The following is a 21456-nucleotide window of genomic DNA, read 5'->3' on the forward strand; positions in this document are numbered from 1 at the left end:
AGAGCTGGCATCTTTCCCACTAAAACTATTCAAAAAGATTGAGAAGGACATACTCCTCCCCAACTCATTCTGTGAGGCTAGCATCATACCGGTACCAAAACCTGCCAGAGACACAATAAAAAAATAAAACCTCAGGCCAATTTCCTTGACGAACATTTATGCAAAAATTCTCAACAAAATACTTACAAACCAAATCCATCAGCCCATCAAAAAGCTAATCCATCACCATCAAGTAGGCTTCATTCCTCAGGTGGAAAGTTGGTTCAACATCCACAAATCAATGAATGCAATTCAGTTTTTAAATTTTTTTTTGAGAATTGCTTTAGGGTCGAGTGTGTGGGCAATCTTAACGTATGTGCCATGTGCAGATGAGAATGTATATTCTGTTGAGTAGAGTGTTCTGTAGATGTGTGTTACATCCATTTGGTCAAGTGTCAAGCTTAGATTCTGAATATTTTTGTTAGTTTTCTGCCTCAATGATCTTTCTAACACTGTAAGAGGGATGTTGAAGCCTCCCACTGTTATTGTATGGTTATCTAAATCTCTTCATAGGTCTCTAAGAACTTTTTTCAAATCTGGGTGCTCCAGTGTTGGGTGCATATATCTTTAGGATAGTTAAGTCTTCTTGTTGAATTGAACCCTTTATCATTATGAATGCCCTTCTCTCTCCTTCTTCATCATTATTGATTTAAAGTCTGTTTTGTCTGAAAGAATAGCAACCTCTTCTCTTTTTTGTTTTCCATTTTCTTGACAGATCTTTCTCCATTACTCTACTTTTAGCCTATGGGTTTCATTGCATGTGAGATGAGTGTCTTGAAGACAGTATATGGCTGAGTCTTGTTTTTTGTTTGTCTGTTTGTTTTTTTGTTTTGCTTTGTTTTGTTTGGAGACAAAGTCTCGCTCTGTCGCCCAGGCTGGAGTGCAGTGGCACGATCTTGACTCACTGAAAACTTCACCTCCCAGGTTCATGCCATTCTCCTGCCTCAGCCTCCCAAGTAACTGGGACTACAGGCACCTGCCACCATGCCTGGCTAATTTTTTGTATTTTTAGTACAGACAGGGTTTCACCATGTTAGTCAGGATAGTCTCGATCTCCTGACCTCGTGATCTGCCCGCCTTGGCCTCCCAAAGTGCTGGGCTTACAGGTGTGAGCCACCACGCCTGTCAGAGTCTTGCTTTTTTTTTTTTTTTTAATTTTTTTTAAAATTATATTTTGTGTTCTAGGTTACATGTGTACAACATGCAGGTTTGTTACATATGTATACATGTGCCATGTTGGTGTGCTGCACCCATTAACTTGTTATTTACATTAGGTATATCTCCTAATACTATTCCTCCCCCCACCCCCCACCCCACAACAGGCCCTGGTGTCCAAGTGTTCTCATTGTTCAATTCCCACCTGTGAGTGAGAACATGTGGTGTTTGGTTTTCTGTTCTTGCAATAGTTTGCTGAGAATGATGGTTTTCAGCTGCATTCATGTCCTTACAAAGGACATGAACTCATCATTTTTTATGGCTGCATAGTATTCCATGATGTATATGTGCCACATTTTCTTAATCCAGTCTGTCACTGATGGACATTTGGGTTGATTCCAAGTCTTTGCTATTGTGAATAGTGCTGCAATAAATATACGTGTGCATATGTCTTTATAGTAGCATGATTTATAATCTGTTGGGTATATACCCAGTAATGGGATGGCTGGATCAAATGGTATTTCTAGTTCTAGATCCTTGAGAAATCGCCACACTGTCTTCCAAAATGGTTGAACTAGTTTACAGTACCACCAACAGTGTAAAAGTGTTCCTATTTCTCCATATCCTCTCCAGCACCTGTTGTTTCCTGACTTTTTAATGATCACCATTCTAACTGGTGTGAGATGGTATCTTATTGTAGTTTTGATTTGCATTTCTCTGATGGCTATTGATGATGAGCATTTTTTCATGTGTCTGTTGGCTGCATAAATATCTTCTTTTGAGAAGTGTCTATTCATATCCTTTGCTCACTTTTTGATGGGTTTCTTTCTTTTTTTTCTTTTCTTGTAAATTTGTTTGAGTTCTTTGTAGGTTCTGGATATTAACCCTTTGTCAGATGAGTAGATTGCAAAAATGTTCTCCCATTCTGTAGGTTGCCTGTTCACTCTGATGGTAGTTTCTTTTGCTGTGCAGAAGCTCTTTAGTTTAATTAGAACCCATTTGTCAATTTTGGCTTTTGTTGCTGTTGCTTTTGGAGTTTTAGACATGAGGTCCTTGCCCATGCCTCTGTCCTGAATGGTATTGCCTAGGTTTTCTTCTAGGGTTTTTATGGTTTTAGGTCTAACATTTAAGTGTCTAATCCATCTTGAATTAATTTTTGTATAAGGTGTAAGGAAGGGATCCAGTTTCAGCTTTCTACTTATGGCTAGCCAGTTTTCCCTGCACACTTATTAAATAGGGAATCCTTTTCTCATTTATTGTTTTTGTCAGGTTTGTCAAAGATCAGATGGCTGTAGATGTGTGGTATTATTTCTAAGGACTCTGTTCTGTTCTATTGGTCTATATCTCTGTTTTGGTACCAGTACCATGCTGTTTTGGTTACTGTAGCCTTGTAGTATAGTTTGATGTCAGGTAGTGTGATGCCTCGGCTTTGCTCTTTTGGCTTAAGATTGTCTTGGCAATGCGGACTCTTTTTTTTTGTTGTTGTTCCATATGAACTTTAAAGTAGTTGTTTCAAATTCTGTGAAGAAAGTCATTGGTAGCTTAATGGGGATGGCATTGAATCTATAAATTACCTTGGGCAGTGTGGCCATTTTCACAATATTGATTCTCCTATCCATGAGCATGGAGTGTTCTTCCATTTGTTTGCGCCCTCTTATTTCATTGAGCAGTGGTTTGTAGTTCTCCCTGAAGAGGTCCTTCACATCCCTTGTAAGTTGGATTCCTCGGTATTTTGTTCTCTTTGAAGCAGTTGTGAATGGGAGTTCACTCATGATTTGGCTCTCTGTTTGTCTGCTACTGGTGTATAAGAATGCTTGTGATTTTTGCACATTGATTTTGTATCCTGAGACTTTGCTGAAGTTGCTTATCAGCTTAAGGAGATTTTGGGCTGAGACGATGTGGTTTTCTAAATATACAATCATGTCATCTGCAAACAGGGACAATTTGACTTCTTCTTTTCCTAATCGAATACCCTTTATTTCTTTCTCTTGCCTGATTGCCCTGGCCAGAACTTCCAACACTATGTTGAATAGGTGTGGTGACAGAGGGCATCCCTGTCTTGTGCCAGTTTTCAAGGGGAGTGCTTCCAGTTTTTGTCCATTCAGTATGATATTGGCTGTGGGTTTGTCATAAATAGCTCTTATTATTTTGAGATATGTTCCATCAATACTGAATTTATTGAGAGTTTTTAGCATGAAGGGCTGTTGAATTTTCTCAAAGGCCTTTTCTGCATCTGTTGAGATAATCATGTGGTTTTTGTCTTTGGTTCTGTTTATATGCTGGATTATGTTTATTGATTTCTGTATATTGAACCAGCCTTGCATCCCAGGCATGAAGCCCCCTTGATCATGGTGGATAAGCTTTTTGATGTGCTGCTGGATTCAGTTTGCCAGTATTTTATAGAGGATTTTTGCATTGATGTTCATCAGGGATATTGGTCTAAAATTCATCCTGATACCAAAGCCTGGCAGAGACCCAACAAAAAAAGAGTCTTGCTTTTTTATGCAACCTACCACTCTGTGTCTTTTACATGGGCCTTTTAACTCACTTACATTCAAGGTAGTGAGATTTGAGAGGTGGGACACCAATGCAAGATCAAGCATTACTATTCTGCATGTTAGAGTTCATTGAAAACACTTAGTAATCCAGCAGTTTATGATTTTAATTTCCAGATGGAATGATTAGCATTTCTATGTTTCTTATATTCAAGCCACAAATAAAAGCCCTTTTATATATTCTCCCAATGTGCATTATTAAGTATGTTACCATATATAATATTTCACTATAAATTCACTCTAAATTATCACAATGGCAATGAGCCTAAGAAAAACATACTTTGGGAGCAGTGTGCAGTTTGAATTTAAGCAGAATATTTTGGAGAAGGTGGGTACAGCACTTAAGGGAAAGGTAACCTGCATCTCACCAGGATAGTGATTGAAAATGGAGAAAGGTAAACTCTTTTACCTTTCCCCAACTCCTCCTTTTATTCCCCTCTTCCTTATTTCGGTGTCCCAATCATAGGGCTATCTTCCAAGTTCCTGAAAGGCCATGATACTTCCCACCTGAGACATTCCCGCTCTCCATGACATCCCCTTTTCTTTTATTTTCTCTGCTTATTTACTCTGAGCTTCCTCCTGGGATTCCCCAGATTAAGTTGGGCATCATCAATTATAGTTTTACACAGTATGGAACAACTTTATTCTTTCTCAGTTGCAACCACAATTATAAGTAATTGCCTGATATGTCTTTTTTTCTTCCTAATATACTGTGATCTTTAAGCGAAGGGATCAGTTAAGTCTTGTTCACCCCTCAAGTCCCAACCTTATTATATATAAAAGAATAAGATGTCTTTTTCGTGTTCTCCAATACATGCATGATATCGGAGATAATTCCATTTAAGATTTTAGGTAGTTATCAAATGTTTAAAAAATTTTGAAAGTCAAATGCTTTGCACTGCACTCATTTAGAAAGTTGATCATAGTTCTACGTGAAGCCTGAACAATCGTTTGGTTGATTAATACCAGAGTTTGGAGTATGTAATATTTTACTTAAAAAAGTAAAAAGTATCTACATAATGCACCCTGTGTTTTATTGCTTATCAATCTTAAGCAGTAGGAAAGCTATAAATTTAGAAATGTGTTTTTAAAGGAAAACAAGTTCATTGTATTGGTGTTTCTTCATTTTTAAGTTTACAAACTTGTGAAAAAATTAAATTCCTATGTTTAGTAACATCATTCAATTAATTTAGCTTCATTCTGTTTTATAATGAAGATTGATGTATTTCTAAATTATACTGCATCACATTTGATTTATCCAACCTCAGTATTAAAAACGTTTTTAAAAAATTCTAATCATTTTCATCAAAACAAATTCCTGCCTTTACTATTCTGCATGTTAGAGTTCATTGAAAACACTCAGTAATCTAGCAGTTTATGATTTTAATTTCCAGATGGAATGATTAGCATTTCTAAGTTTCTTGTATTCAAGCCACAAATATAAGCCCTTTTCAGGGATCACTGGAGGCAAATAATTTAGACTTAATGTTTTGTTCAGGTAAACATGGTGCTTGTTTATGTAACTGACTTAATATTTGCTCTGAAACCGTATTATTTTCAAGATTTTGATTTTAACACAAACTAATTTATTTGAATAAATAGTATGTGTATAACATGTCTTGAAGAATTCCCTTGTTTCATTTAAGTTTTTATGTATTTGAATCCTGTCATTCCTTTTTTGTTTCTTGTAAATTAATTATTTAAAAATACTGGATACTACTGAGAGGACTGAAGTGGGGTTCGTTGGTGTGATCTTAAATTCAGATAATCATATTGCTTTGATTACTTATTCTCTTCTTTAGAGAAAGTAGTTTGGGAAACATAAAAGGAGAGTATACGCTCCTTAACAAAAGATATATTTAACATATTAAGAACAGTTGAAGAAGAGCAATAAGGGTGACTATAATATAGGAATATTCCCATTATATTCAGGGAATGCATTCATGAAAATATGAATAGTTATTGAATCAATCTTTGATGGGTCCTTATAAGAAAGTCCTTATAGAGATGCTTTTCCATTAGTATGATGCAGTCATGACTTGCTTTGGTTAATCCTTACTGGATGCTGTGACATATACAGTACTCTTAATAATGTCAAAGAAATTCATCAATTTTAGTTAAAAATGCAAAACATGTCATTGAAAATGTATATGATGTAAGTGTGTGGTTTAGAAGTAATAACAAAAAAAATGAATTCTCATGTATGTATCATTCAGCTGGAGAAAAAGCTAAAGCCTCTTATGCACCTATTTCCATAACATCTCCTTCCCTCCCACACACATGGAACCAGTAGTTTGAACTTTGTATAATTGCATTCATTTGTTTTTCTTTGTAGTGTAGCCATATATACTGAAAATTCATTCCTAAAGTAGATATTACTTAGCTTTTCCTTTTTTAAACATTTATATTAGATCATACTATACTTCTTTTCTGTGACTTGCTTTCCTCACAAATATTTATTGATATATGCAGCTGTTGAGTACTGTACTCTGTTGTATTAATCTACCATCACTCATTTATTTATTTAAGCTTCTAATTGTTTTTTGTTATTATGAACAATGTGTTTAAGAACATTTTGAACATCTGATGTTCATGTGCAATTTCTCTAGACTATATATGTGGGAGAAGAATTACTGAGTCAGATTATAAGTCAGTGGAATTTTAGTAAGTGATGAGAAATTACTTTCTAAGATATTATCAGTTTACATTCCCATCACTTCCTCATTTCTGCAAATTCTTGCTAACATTTAGTATTGTCAGACTTTTACTTTTAAAAATGAACCTACTGATTGTGAAATTGTGGTCTTAGTTTGCATTTTCTTTATTATTAAGAAGGTTAAACATTTTTAATAGGTTTATGTCCTCTGTGTTTCTTGTTCTATAAATTTCTTCTCTTGACTGGGATAGGCAGCCTCTAACATGGACCCCAGTGATCTTTGCCTCCTTGTGTAATCTCTTTCCTTTGAGTGAGGACTTAGACCTAGTGATTTGCATGTAAGAAAGACCATGGCAGAAAATGATATCATTTCTGAGATTAGGTTACCAGGAGACTGTGGCTTCAGTTTCCTCTCTCTCACCCTTTCATGGACTCAAATTGTGAGAATCCAGGGCTCAGGTTGTGAGCTACCATATGGAGAGGCCCACAAGATAAGAAACTGAGGGAAGTCTCTGGCCAGTAGCTGCAAGGAATTGAGGCTCTCAGTTCAATAGGCTGGCAACAACTAAATTCTGTCAACCACCACATGAGATAGCAAGACAGTGGATCCTCCCTTAGCAGAGCCTGCAAAGGAGACTACATCTCCTGACACCTTGATGGCAGCTTTGTGAGAGACCCTGGGTCAGAGGGACCCACCTGAATTTCTGATCCATAGAATCTGTGAGATAATGAATATTTACTGTTTTATAGTTGCTGAGTTTGGGAGTAATGTTGTTATACATCAAATACCTAAAAAATAAAATGACCTTTGAGGCTGCTGTTTTCTTAGGGCTTCATAGTGGTTCTTTATATATTATATTCTGGATGCAATCATCATCAGTCATATGTGTTGAACTAATATGTTCCAAAATTATAACTGTAACATTTTTTCTGTTGTGTCTTTTGAAGAAAGACTTCTGATAGATAAAAGATTACCTATTAAATATTTATTTATATATTATATAAAATATATATCTATAGTAGATGTATAATATATTAAGATATATGTTAATCTACATTGATTATTACATATTAAGATATGTATCTTAATATATAGGATGTCTATATGTTATAGATATCTTAATATATGTCATACATCTAATATAGTAAATTTAATATGTATGTTAAATTTGTATAATATGTTAAATTTATTACATGTTAAATATATCTATATATAGATATTTTTACTTGTCAAAATTCATTTACTTTTCCATGAAAATAAACCATTTGCATTACTATGAGCAGGAAACAAGTGACACCCATCTAAAGATAACCAAACGTGCACAAATCATGGAATTACATAATTCCCAGAGGACTGACTATGCAATGTCCAGCATCCCAATGAAAGGACATTTAGTCATTTCTTTTGTGACATTTAAAAACTTATCCACAATTCTTCCTGGCAGTCACCCTACTCCCCTTATGATCATAGATAATCTCTCTCTTTCTCAAGGTTATTCTTATTCACAAAAAGGCTTGTTCCATTCAGGTTTGTGATAATGGTTCACATAAGTGAAGCAAGAATAATAACTAAACATATAAGGCCTCTTTGAGTTGCTCTGCAAAAATAGAGGCATACGGTATCAAGCAACCACTAAAGCTACAGAATTAACATTTGTTTGAAAGTTTCCATAAGAAATTTCAGATAGGACTTTTAAATGTCTCTATTTTTAAGGCTAGTAAATCAAACCCCCAAAAACTTTCTCCACCGAACTTAACCTGTAACCTCTACCATTTAGAGGAATTTCCATCCTGTGAGGTTCCCAAGATTTGCTAAATCTACCAGCCTGGTAAGAGCTAACCTTCCTTACTATGTATAAGACTGGGAATGCATTAGTCAGGCATCATGTCAGTTTTCATAGGAGGTCTTTTTAAGCCATCCATTTATGTATAAAGTCAACTTTGTTCTTTAATATTGTTTCATCATAACTGATTGAATAAGAATTTGTCTCAAATATGCCACCAAAAGTAAGGTCTTGGTTACATAAGAAATTTGCGCAATTATATTCTGGATAAAAAGGAGGGAAGATTCTACTTGAATCTGTTAATGAAAGTGAGCTTGAAAGAGCAAATCTCTCAAGATGGATTCCAACTGGCTAACTGGGCCTAAATTTAAAATAGAGCCAAGCAGCCATTTGCTGACTACAGGACACACACACACTCTGACTTCTCCCTAAACCTGCACCCCTTTAAATCTGGGAGTTTTCAGAGCTTCGCTGTATCAATCAGTTAGAGCTGGGATGAATTGCGCAATCAGAACTCAGCTATATTGACAATTACAACTAAGTAAACTTGAATCCTTTATTTGCATAAATGAACCTGATTGGGAACCTGAATGAGAGCTTTTGCTATAAAATCCAAACCCTGGCCAGGAACAGTGACTTGTGCCTGTAATCCCACCAATTTGGGATGTTGAGGCAGGAAGATGGGTTGAGGCAGGAGTCTGAGGCCAGCTGGGACAACATAGTGAGACACCCAAACAATTTTTTTGTAAATTGCTCTACAAAAAGCAATTAAAAAAAAAAAAAAAAAACCCAAACCTTCTGTTTGTTCTCTGGAATGCATCTTCATTTTATACTGAAGGCTGTATCTCCCTACTTTGCAAACTCTTCACTGTCACAAAGTCTCTTTCCCTCAAATTCAGATGCAGAGAACTTCTGTTCACAAAATCCATATAAATGACTCTATTGCCGTGAAGAACAAAGGGTATCTAGTAAAAGTTTCTGAATTATGGGTTTTGCTCAGAAGCAGACATAAGTTTAAAATGTTTCATTTCTATTTAGAAAGCAATGTATTAATTTAAACATTAGAGGTCATTCAAGAAGAGATAGGATTCCCTTATATAGCCACAAAAAATAGAGCATTAAAATGGCACCAACGATATTTCAAACAAATTACTAGAAAAAATAATTTTTTTCTAATCAGTTCGATGAGTACTATTTCAGGTGTCCCTAACCCTAGGCCACCTTGTGACCAGCTATGAACCAGGCCACACAGCAGAACGATGAGCAGCAGGCAAGCAAGCATTACCACCTGAACTCTGCCTCCTGTTAGATCAGCGGCAACATTAGATTCTCATAGGAGCACAAACACTATTGTGAACTGCACATGTGAGGGATCTAGGTTGCACTGCTTATGAGAATCTAATGCCTGATGATCTGAAGTGAAACAGTTTCAGCCCAAAACCATCCCTCCACCTTTCGCCTAATCCATCAAAAAATTGTCTTCCACAAAACTGGTCCCTGGTGCCACAAAGCTTGGGGACAGCTGTGCTATTTAATTAATTCTTGTTTGCTAAATTGGGTTCAGTGGTCTGATTTCATGAAGTCTTTTACTTCTATACTAAAAAGAGTTCTGGAAATCCTGACTCAGTCAATGGTATGGTCTGAAGGTTATCTAAGCAATGTCAGTTCAAGAGTTTGCACCCAACAGTCTATTCTTTGAAGTATCACTTGGAGTACAATAGTCCTCCCTTATCCTCAAGGGCCATTCCAAGACATCCAGTTGATGCCTAGAACCGTGAAAAATATCAAACCTTATACACACTATGTTTTTTTCCCTAATTTAGTGGAGAACTGTCACTTTTTCACCGAAAGGAAGCAATTTACTGCTTTCCTTTTGCGTATCCAAATTGCCAGCATCACTACTCTTGCATTTTGGATTCATTACTAAGTAAAATAGGGGTTATTTGAACAGAAGCACTGCTATAGCACAACAGTTAATCTGATAAACAAAGATTGCTACTAAGTGACTAACTGGTTGGTAGTATCTTCAGCATAGACACATTGAGCATGAGCAAGTGGGTGATTCATGTCCAGGCCAGGACAGAGGTGGATGGTATGACATTTCATCACATTACTCAGAATGGTACACAATTCAAAACTTACAAATTGTTTACTTCTGAGATTTTCCATTTAATATTTTTGGATTATGATGGACCATAGGTAACCAAAACCATGGAAAGTGAAACTGCAGATGGGGGGCTTACTGTATCTTGTACAGTCCATTCTATGAGGCTCTCAGACTGCCCTGTGTGAAGACAAAAACTCGGGTCTGTAATTTATAGGAGAGCCTTCAGGCACACATTAGAATATATAAAAAATCATCTACAACATGTTTTCTGTTATCTGTAGATAATAAACATTTAACGATTGTGGTTCACTCAAGACCCAAGGGCTTTTCAGTCAGCTTGTGATACATGCTGCGCGACCTGGCTGTCTCCTTTCAGGGCAGTGAGCTCCCCTCTAGCCTCCACCTCTAGGTGGGTCCAGAAAGTGACCATCTAGGAGCCAAGGCATGGAATTGGGAACCCCAGGAGTCTTCTTGGTTCTCTACCTTACTGTGGCCAAGCTCTTACCTAAGCTGCAAGACTAAAGTCTCCTTTCCCTTTCCCTCTCCCATTCACAAGCAGAAGGACTCTTTTTCTGTGGCCACCACAGCTGGGAGTGTGCTGGGTCACACCTGAAGCCAGCACAGAACTGGGTCTCACCCAAGGCCCATGGCAGTACTGCCTGGCTATTGCTGATTTTTATTCAAGACTCAGGGTCTCTTTAGTCAACAGGTAATGAATCTTGCCAAAACTGGATCCTTCCCTTCAAGTCAGTGGATTTTCTTCCTGCCAACTGTGTGTCTAGAAATGTTGTTTGAGAGGCTAGGGCCTGGAATGGGGGCATCAGGCTTGGTACCTCACATCACTGTGGATAGGCCGGTATCCAGATTGCAAGACAAAGTCCTCTTTACTCTTCTCTCTCCTTTCCTCAAGCTAAGTGAGGGAGTCTCTCCCAGATCTGTGAGCTGTATTGCCTGGGGTTAGTGAAGGGGTGATGCAAACACTCATTCGGCCACCACATCTGGTGTTTCACTAGGTCACATGTACCCCAAATCCACTGGCTCTGAGCCCAGCATAGCACCAGGACTTGCCCATGATTGCAGTTCTTGTGGCTTAGACTGCTTTTCTAGTTGATTTGGAACTCCAGAGCACTTTAGCCCGTGGTGGAAAGGCTTCTTGGAATTCAGGTTCTGACTACTGGGATGGATGATTTCCATCTGGTTAGGGCTGGTCTAAATGCTCCCTCCATGGGTGCCAGCTGAATTCTAACTTGTGTTGCTTTCCACTGTGACAGGCAGCACTGAGTTTCAATTCAAGGTCCACAATCACTGCACTCTCCCTTCCCCAAACACAGATTCTCTCTCTGCACCATGTGGCTGCTGCAGGAAACTGGGGAGGGATGGTGCCGACAATTCAAGACTATTTTTTCCTACCCTCTTCAGTGCCTCCTTCCCTGATATGATGTTAAAACCAGGTATTATGATCATCATCCACCTGATTTTTGGTTCTTATGAAAGTGCTTTCTTGTGTGGATAGTTGTTCAATGTGGTGTTCTTTCAGGGGGAGATAATCACTGAAGGGTTTTTGCTCTGCCTCCTTCTAGGTGTTTACTTTTAAATTTAAAAATTTAAACTAGTCTCACTTTCTAAAATGTTTCTGTGCTAGAAATTTCTGTAAGAGAGATTATTTTAAACGTTTAATTCATTTAAAATAGTAGAATTTTCTTTTTTTCTGGGAATTTAAAAAAATATTTATTTATCTAAGTGCTTATTTTTCTCCACAAAGCAATCCAATCAGTGTTCTTTAATGTAAAACATAAAACAATATAGTTTATTAAAAGCTTTCAGAGGTAGGAACACCATGAGAGTTAAAGCATTGCTTGAGTATAGACAATGATATACAGAGAGACAAACAGATGCAGAGAGAACATATAGCTTCAGTTCTACAATTTCAGTCACAGGCAGGTCAAAGCGAATACAAACATTATAACAGATTTTACAAGCATCAAAAAGTTGTTCTTCCCAATGGCTACAGAATTTGTAAATTAATTTGAGTTCAAAATAAGTGATCAAAAAGACTAAAAACTAGATTCTCTCATCTTTCATCTAACAGGAAATAGATGTCTACCATTCAGCAATAATAATCACCAAATGGTTAAGCCAGAGGTTGGCAAACTATGGCTCACTGTCTATTTTTCGATAACACAAGAAGAGATTTTTCCATTTTAAAATGGTTGGAAAAAATCAAAATAATAATAATAATATTTTGGGACATATAAAAAGCTTTATTAAGAAATTAAATTTTTAGTGCCTATACTTAAAGAGCACTTTATTTTTAAATTTTTATTGGACTCAGCCATGTTTATCCTTTACATATTTTCAATGACTGCTTTTGAACTTGCCATAGTCTAAATGTTTGTGCCCACCTCCAATTAGCATGTTAAAATTCCAAACCCCAAAATGATGGTATTAGGAGATAGGGCCTTTAGAAGGTGATTAGGACATGAGGGTGGAGGCCTTATAGATAAAATTAGTGGCCTTATGAAACAGATCCGAGTGAGACCCTTGTTATTTCCACTTGTAAGAATACAAGGAGAAGGTGTCATCCAGGAACCAGAAAGCAAGCCTTTCCCGTACACCAACCCTACCTTGACCTTGGACTTTCCGGTCTCCAGAAACCAGTTTCTACTATTCAATCTACTATTTAATAGTTTATCTTGAGCTCAAATTAATTTACAAATTCTGTAGTCATTGGGAAATTTATTTCTCCAGTGAGAAATAAATTTGTTTGTTTATAATGTACCCAGTTTATGGTATTTTGTTATGATAGACAGCCCAAATGGACTAACACAGCACTGCTACAGCAAAGTTGAGTACAGTCATGCATCACTTAACAATGTTTCAGTCAACAATGAATTGTCTACAACTTGCGTATCCCTTACCTAAAATGTTTGAGACCAGAAGTGTTTCAGATTTTGAATTTTAAAAATACTCATACTTACGTACAATACATGTGTATTAGTGATGATGCATGTGTTTCAATGATCATTTCCCACTCATTATCTCTTATTTTGTATATTTGTGCTTGCTCTCTCTCTCTTTTTTTTTTTTTTTTCAAATTAAGTTAGCTAGTTGTTTACTTTGCTGGATATTTTTATGAGCCATCACTATTTTTATTGTTTTACTAATTCCTACCTGATTAATTTCTGCTTTTATCTGTATAATTTTGCTCTTTGTCCTTTCATTTGCTTAAAGTTCATTTTCAAACTTTTGTGTTAGAAAATATCATCATTTTAATAAAAATAATTATGTAAGGCTGTATATCTTCTTTAAATCATTGCTTTAATTATATTATATATTTTGATATATAGTATTTTCATAAAAAGTATGTTCTAAAAATTCTGTAACTTCATGGCTCTTTTCTCTTTTTCTCTAGGTGCTGTTTCACAGAGAGTTTTTAAATTGTAGACTTTTTGGGTGGGGATTTGATTATTTTGTTTTAGTTTCTATTTCCTTGCATTGTGATCAGAGAATATTATTCATCTTGTTTTTATGTTGTCAAGACCTGAAATTGTGGAACAGAAGATAAAAGCCATGTTCCCTATGCCATGTTTAAATTACCTTGCCCACAGAATTCGCAAGTATAATAAAATTATTGTTTTACATCAATACGTTTTGGTGTCATTTGTTACTCTTTATTGATAACTGGAACATGGTAAGACATAAGGAAAATTTACTTTATGATTTTAAAGAATAAAATAAACTCAGCATTGGATATCACACTACAGGTCATAAAACCCAATCAGCCTCCTGATGTTTGAATCCCCTCTAAACAAAGTTGCTAGTCATTGTCATCCATACCCTATTCATATACTTTCAGTTACTGAGAGTTTACTAATTATACAAGCTTTCATAATCAGGCTAAAATTATTTTTTCTTTCTGGCATTAGGTCATAGGACATGATAAAAAAGAAAAAAAGAAAAAAGGTGGGAAGACTGAGAACTCACCTATTGATGCAGACCAAAACCCAATCCAGCTTTTCCAGAAGAGATAGTGTATATAATTGTTTCTTTTGTTCAGTTTTTCCAACATGTAATAGAGCTGAGTAGGTGTAACAGCTTTTATAATTTCTGCTTTTAGCTTCTGTTCTGTATAAAATAAATTTAAAAATGGTACTTTGTTTAGTATTCAATTTATCAGATATCTGACAGTCAAAAATTGCTGATCAGAACTTTTTTGTTGTTTTGTTCTTTACTAATACGAAAGCATTTCTTTAACTAATGAAAAAATATGTGACAACTGTCTTTTTTCCTTTAATGTTGTGCAAAAGTGTCATCTGTCTCTATAATATGTGCCGGTTGCTGGCTATTTACCTCAACGTTCAGAATCACTAATTTGTGAGCCATAGTTGTGCTTCTTCAGTTTATAATTTTTTTTACAATTTTTTTTTTTTTTTTGAGATGGAGTCTTGCTCTATTGCCCAGGCTGGAGCACAGTAGCACGATCTTGGCTCACTGCGACCTCCGCCTCCTGGGTTAAAGTGATCCTCCTGTCTCAGCCTCCCGAGTAAGCTGGGACTACAGGGGTGTGCCACCACGCCCAGCTAATTTTTTAATTTTTAGTAGAGATGGGGTTTCAACATGTTGGCCAGGCTGATCTTGAACTCCTGACCTCAAGTGAGGCCTCCCAAAGTGCCGGGATTACAGGAGTGAGCCATCACGCCCAGCCCGTAATTATTTTTCTCTTTGCCATCTGACCTCAGGATAAGAAACTGTTTTCAAATGTCCATCATTTACAAATCTTGGAGTTGTGTTGTGGGTTTTGATAGTTTTCAGTATCCTGAAAGGCTTTGAGCTCAGTCTCTGAATTCATCTCAACTCTCCATCTTTACATCAGTAATAGCAATCATTAGATTAACCCCCCCAAAACTTTCAGAACCTAAAGCCTTTGGGATCAATCTCCAATTCTCCTCGAATTGACCCGAATATTGTGACTGAATGAAATCTGATCCTATGAACAAAGATGACCCACTGTTATGCCAGAATTCTTGGTGCTATTTTGCACCAGAGACTTCTGTGAATCTGTATCTTCTGAGGACTGAACAAAACTGAAATGACATCCTGGATTTGGAAGCACTCATATTATCTGATATTGATTTTTTTAAATTTTGGAGAACATATTTTTTTAAAATACAATTGTCAGGATCATTATTATTTAATGATGTGTTGAAAATGTTGCCAGCATAAAAAGAAAAGAAGTAGAAGTAAGAGATACCATTGGAAAAATGGAAAAAAAAAATACAAATTATACATAGAAAATCAAGAGAAACAATTAAAACCTTCTAAAATAAATGACTTGAAATTTAAAAAGTATTTTTAAATCTATTCTATTCATAACCCATGAGTAGACACAGTGGGAAAATAAGTTTTCATTTACAATATATGTTTTAAATATTCAGAAAAAGACTTTGGATTTAACCTGTTTGTGCGGGACTTATGTATCCACAATTAAAATTTTATTGTCAGAGAAATATTGGAGAAATTTAAATAATATAGGAAAATGAACACTATATAATTTTGACTGAGAAATTGGTAAATACAATGTGATCTGAACTATGTTTCCATTATGTCTATGAATAGAAACATGACCAAAAGGAAGCATAGAAAAATTTAATGTTGGTTTCCTCTATGTTTTAAGTTATTGCTATTTTTCCCTAAAAGGGTACTCTAGTGTCAAAAATATTTATCATGGGCATATATTTTATAACTTGAATAAAATTTTACATATATTTCTATATACATATATATATATATATATATATATATATATATATATATATATCTCCATTTGGTAAAAGTGATTAAAAGTGAACAAAGTTGTGACAATCTTCCAAATATGAATTTTAAAAATTAGAAATGCCTAATCCCATTCCTCAAGCCCTGTGTTATTTTGAAACAAATTCCAGACATCATATTATTTCAACCTCAATTATTTCAGAATATGTTTCCAAAGTAAAATAAATCTTTTTCTTAAAAAAAAATCTCAATAACATTATCATAGGAAAAAATTTAACAATATTTCTTAATATTATCAAATATTCACTAGATATTCAAATTCTCTAGTTGTCTCATAATTTTTCCTTGCAATGTTTAAATCATAATTCAGGTAAAATATATGCATTGTAATGGTTGACATGTATCTTCAGTCTGCTTTAATCTTTAAAAGATTGAGGCTTTTCCTGAATCTTTTTCGACTTGAATTTTATTTGTTGGATAAACTTGGTCTTTGAACTTTTAGATTTTCCCAACACCTGGATCAACTGGGTTTTGCTCATTAACCCCTGTGCATTATTTAGTATATTCTCTGTATTCTCTATACATTCCTGGTTAGAACTAGAGGTTTTATCAGATTCATATGTATTTTCTTCATTTTTTGATGTCATTGGCCATTTGCAGGTATTTTAAAACATGTTCAACCTTTTTTGACACTCCACCACTAAGAGATTCTCCTCAAATCTCAATTCACTCTAGTAATTTTCTTGTAACCAGTAGAATACAGTGGAAATAATGCAGTGAGACTTTTGAAGCTAGATCAGAGAAACATTATGTAGGTCTTCTGGCTCTTTTTGGATGCTCACTAGGGCAATCATTTCCTTTCTGGGGCAATTTAATCCTCCCTCCCATTTCGGGGACATTTAGTCAAGTCTGGACACAATGGGAAGGGTGGTGCTACTGCCATCTAGTGGGTAGAGGCAGGGATACTGCTAAACATCCTGCAAGGCACAGGACAGACTCCCTGCAACAAGATGTCAATAGTTCCAAGGTTGAGAACCCTGCTATAAGGGAAAGCAACTGCGATATGACAAGTCTAATTACTCTGAGACTGCTATGCTGGATAATCCACTTGTAGATATTCCAGTCAATCCCATTAGAGCTCTCAGTTGAGAGCCAGCATCAACTTTCAGCCATGAGAACCAACCATCCTGGATATTCAGTCCAGTTAAGTCTTCAGATCACTGTAGCCTTGGCTGACCTTTACTTACAATTGCCTGAGCGACCCCAAGAGAGAAATGCCCAGTCAAGTTCTTCCTGAATTTCCAACACAAAATTGTGAGCAAAATAAAAGTTTGTTTAAATCTATCAAGGACTGGGATCAACTGTTAAATAACAATATTAACAGGAACTAGTCAGTGTTTCAATCTATTCACAGATTAGAAGTTACAAAATGGATATAATATAATTCTATTATTTTTCCTATATATTAATTGGAATCTTTTTATAAGGAGACACTTTTCCTATTGACTATTTGATTACTGTGAAGTACAGTTTAAATAAGAAAATCAGTATGAATGCTTGACTTTACAATTTAGTAAAACTGCAAAATCTCTTAAAAAATGGAATAAAAAAGGTGAGAAAAATCTTAAGAAAACATCGTGAAAGCAAGAACTGTGATTTATAGATTACTTTGAATTGTTACATTGACAGCTGACTGCTCAATGTTCACAATGGAAGGCAGGTATCAGCAGATTATGGTTTTAATTTGCTGAAAGGAAAGAACTGCCATTCTAGAATTTTATACACAGTGAAAATATTCATCAAGATTGTGAAATAATAATCACATTCAAAGACATGATTACGATAAAAATGAGTGTTTGTACCAGCTACAAGTCTGACTGAAAGTAAATAGAACTAAGTTTTTGAAATAATCATATTGTTGAAGAAATTATAAGCCTCTACTCAAATTATTTTAACTTTTTGGGACTTACAACTATATTTGCCACTCTTGCATTATCATAAAATGGACTGTAAATAAGGTATATTTTCCAACATCCATTACGAATACATCCAACAAAGATAACAGAAAATGGAGACTATCACAGGAGGCAAGACAAGGGCCATAATGGATATTGGTCAAGGACCCCGAGAGCAGACCCAGATCTAATCTTGTAAATTCTCATCTCTAAGATAGTGAATCTTTACCATGTCTGGTCCTGGAGAATTTCTACATTGCCACGTACCACTTACTGCTCTGTTTCTTCCATTGTTTCTTTTTCTAAATGATAATCCTCATTGCAATGATCTTATCCCCATTATAGCATAGTATATTCAATATACGAAAAGAGCAGAAGATAACTATTCTTTCAGACCATAGGTTTAAGAAACAAGAAAATCTACATCAGAGCCTTATAGAAAAAGCTGTGAATTATCCATACCAGAAAAACTTTCATCATCAATGTCCACCTTGGGTGTGGGATTAAAGAGTGGCACTCTCTGTGCAGTCCTCGGCTAGACATATTTCCTCATTTTACAGATGAGGACATTGATTTAATGAGTAACTTATTGATTTTTAAAAATACCTCTTTTATCACACATAGAGTATTTTAGTTGAATAATGGAAAAATTTGAGGATAGATATGTTGATGCTGTTTGATATAAATATAAATTAAATGAGTTAGCATAAAAAGAAATTAGAATAAATTGAGTTTAATTATCACTAAGAAAGTGGAAGTTTTTCTGTTTCCACTTTTCAGCCTTTTGTGCTATCACTAGACTATTGTCAATGAGTCATTATAAGCAAAGGGAAGTAGGCTGCAGGTGTTGCTAATGATCACTTATATATTTTCACAGTGTTCCAAAGCTGTACTTTATTACTTATTCCAGATTGAACTATTTTTATTTTAATTGGTACTTTTAGAGATTTGGTTCCCAACCAGCTGGCATGGTCCAGTGGGTGAAGCAGAGAAATAGCACTTTTGTTACTGTAAAAGTGAAAGCAAATTGACTAATATCTACCAATCATAATTTGAAATAGGACACTGCTCCTATGTTGACTCATATTTTCATAGGATAATGACTGAGTGTATTGTCCTCTGAGAGGACTTGTACTCTTACCACATGAAGATATATTGAACACCCACAAAATAGCATTAGAAGCAAATAAGAAACCCTAGCATAGTTTGGTACTTCTTGATTTTGATGTTTTATACATCACTAGTGAAACTAAGTTATTGTTCACACCAATAAAGCAATATTTGAGACACACATGAAAACATAGAAATAATGTACAAATTTGCTGATCACCGAAGTAATGTGCACATATTACTTTATATCTCCCCCTTTCTACATATACAAGTTCTTAACGCAGGTTATATACTTTAAAAATTAGTATAATGTTTTACATAAGAACTTAGTATGTGGAACTTGTAAATGATCTGTGCTCCATAAATGTTTGTGGATGATGCAGAATCTTTAATTTATAAATAGCTAATTTATTATCTTATACTATACACACATATGCTCTACTCCAAAATGCATTTTAGGTCATTTAGCCATGCTTTGCAGTAGTCCTGCTTCCCAGTTGTTTCACATTTCTTTTGGTTGTACTAGAGTGGCTCCCTGAATTGTTAGTTTACTGCAAAATTTTGACATGTTACTGCAGGTTAGATTTTATGCTTTGTTCCCTGTTTAATCAATACCAAACACCTGATTTTTTTTTAAACTAGAAATTGCCACAAATTACGAGGAGGTAGATTTTACTAATCTAAAAGAGTTCCATACTATTTTTGTTTATTATAATTTAGAAGTTGTACTGACAGATTGTTATTGTTAAGGCACTTTTTGGTTACTATTAGAATAAGAAGATTGGGGCCTTTCTGCTAACTGCCTTTCACTAGGTTAATCAGTCAGAATTACAGTAGCTTCAATTCAAACAAAGGGAGCAATGTTATATGTAATAGAATTAAGGGAAGCAAGTCAGAGTTCAACAAATGGTTGTCAAAGTTTGATATGGTGGGAAGATAAAATTACAAATATGCATATAACCATATCTCTCTCTGTGTGTTTGTGGGTATGTTTTGATATATAAAGACACACAAAAGTTGAAAAAAACATGATTATATATAACATTCAATATTGAATTCAATATATAATTGATGGCAGCATATGCCTAAAGTTGTGGGTTGAATTACTGTATGTCTCACAAAAAGATATGTTAAAGTCCTAACCTTTAGTATTTGTGAATATGAACTTATTTGGAAATAACGCCTTTGCAGGGTGGGAGTGTAAATTAGTTCAACCATTGTGGAAGACACTGTGGTGATTCCTCAAGGATCTAGAACTAGAAATACAATTTGACCCAGAAATCCCATTACTGGTATATACCCAGAGGATTATAAATCATTCTACTATAAAGAAACATGCACATGTATGTTTATTGTGGCAGTATTCACAATAGCAAAGACTTGGAACCAACCCAAATGCCCATTAATGATAGACTGGATAAAGAAAATGTGGCACATATACACCATGGAATACTATGCAGTCATAAAAAGGATGAATTCATGCCCTTTGCAGGGACACGGATGAAGCTGGAAACCATCATTCTCAGCAAACTAACATAAGAACAAAAAATCAAACACCACATGTTCTCACTCATAAGTGGGAGTTGAACAATGAGAACACATAGACACAGGGAGGGGAACATCAAACACCAGGGCCTGTTGAAGGGTGGGCGGCTAGGGGAAGGATAGCATTAGGAGAAGTACCTAATGCCTAATGTAGATGACGGGTTGATGGGTGCAGCAAACCACCATGGCACGTGTATACCTATGTGACAAACCTGCACGTTCTGCACATATACCCCAGAACTTAAATAATAATAATAATAATAATTATTATTATTATTATTTAAAATGAAGTCAGTAGGTGGACCCATAATCCAATATGATTGACATCCTCATAAGAGGAGAGAGACACAGAGAGAACATCACGTGACAACAGGCAGAGATTGAAGTGCTGCAGATGCAAACCAACGAATGCCAAGGAACACTAAAGATTACCTGCAAATTACCAAAAGCTAGAAAAGGGCAAAGAAGCTTTCTTTTCTGAAAGCTTCAGAGGGAGCATGATCATTCAGACAATCTGATTTTGGACTTCAAGACTTCATAATTGTGAGATAATATGTTTTTGTTGTTTTAAACTGTTCAGTTTGTACTTTATTGTAGCAGTTCTAGGAAATGAATACGTCTAGCTATCAAATATTTGAAAAAGAAAACTAAGTTTTACAGGGGCTTAATTAAAACTATGACAAAATTTCATACTTTGATAACACCCTTTGTTCCAAACACTTACCAAAGATGGTAAAATATAAAATAAGAAAGTCAGAAGGACACGGCCTTTCTCAAA

At 35.4% G+C, this 21456-nt stretch overlaps 1 long non-coding RNA gene across 1 annotated transcript in view; it reads right to left on the reverse strand.

The window, feature by feature from the left end:
* LOC112619740 overlaps positions 1-21456 on the reverse strand; it is a 125648-nt gene that overhangs the window by 82949 nt on the left and 21243 nt on the right. The window contains exon 3 of the long non-coding RNA XR_003118289.1: positions 14281-14421. This is a non-coding gene — a long non-coding RNA (uncharacterized LOC112619740). The remainder of the gene's footprint in view (positions 1-14280; positions 14422-21456) is intronic.

Source organism: Theropithecus gelada, chromosome 2 (genome assembly GCF_003255815.1).
Source record: "Theropithecus gelada isolate Dixy chromosome 2, Tgel_1.0, whole genome shotgun sequence".
Lineage (NCBI taxonomy): Eukaryota > Metazoa > Chordata > Mammalia > Primates > Cercopithecidae > Theropithecus > Theropithecus gelada.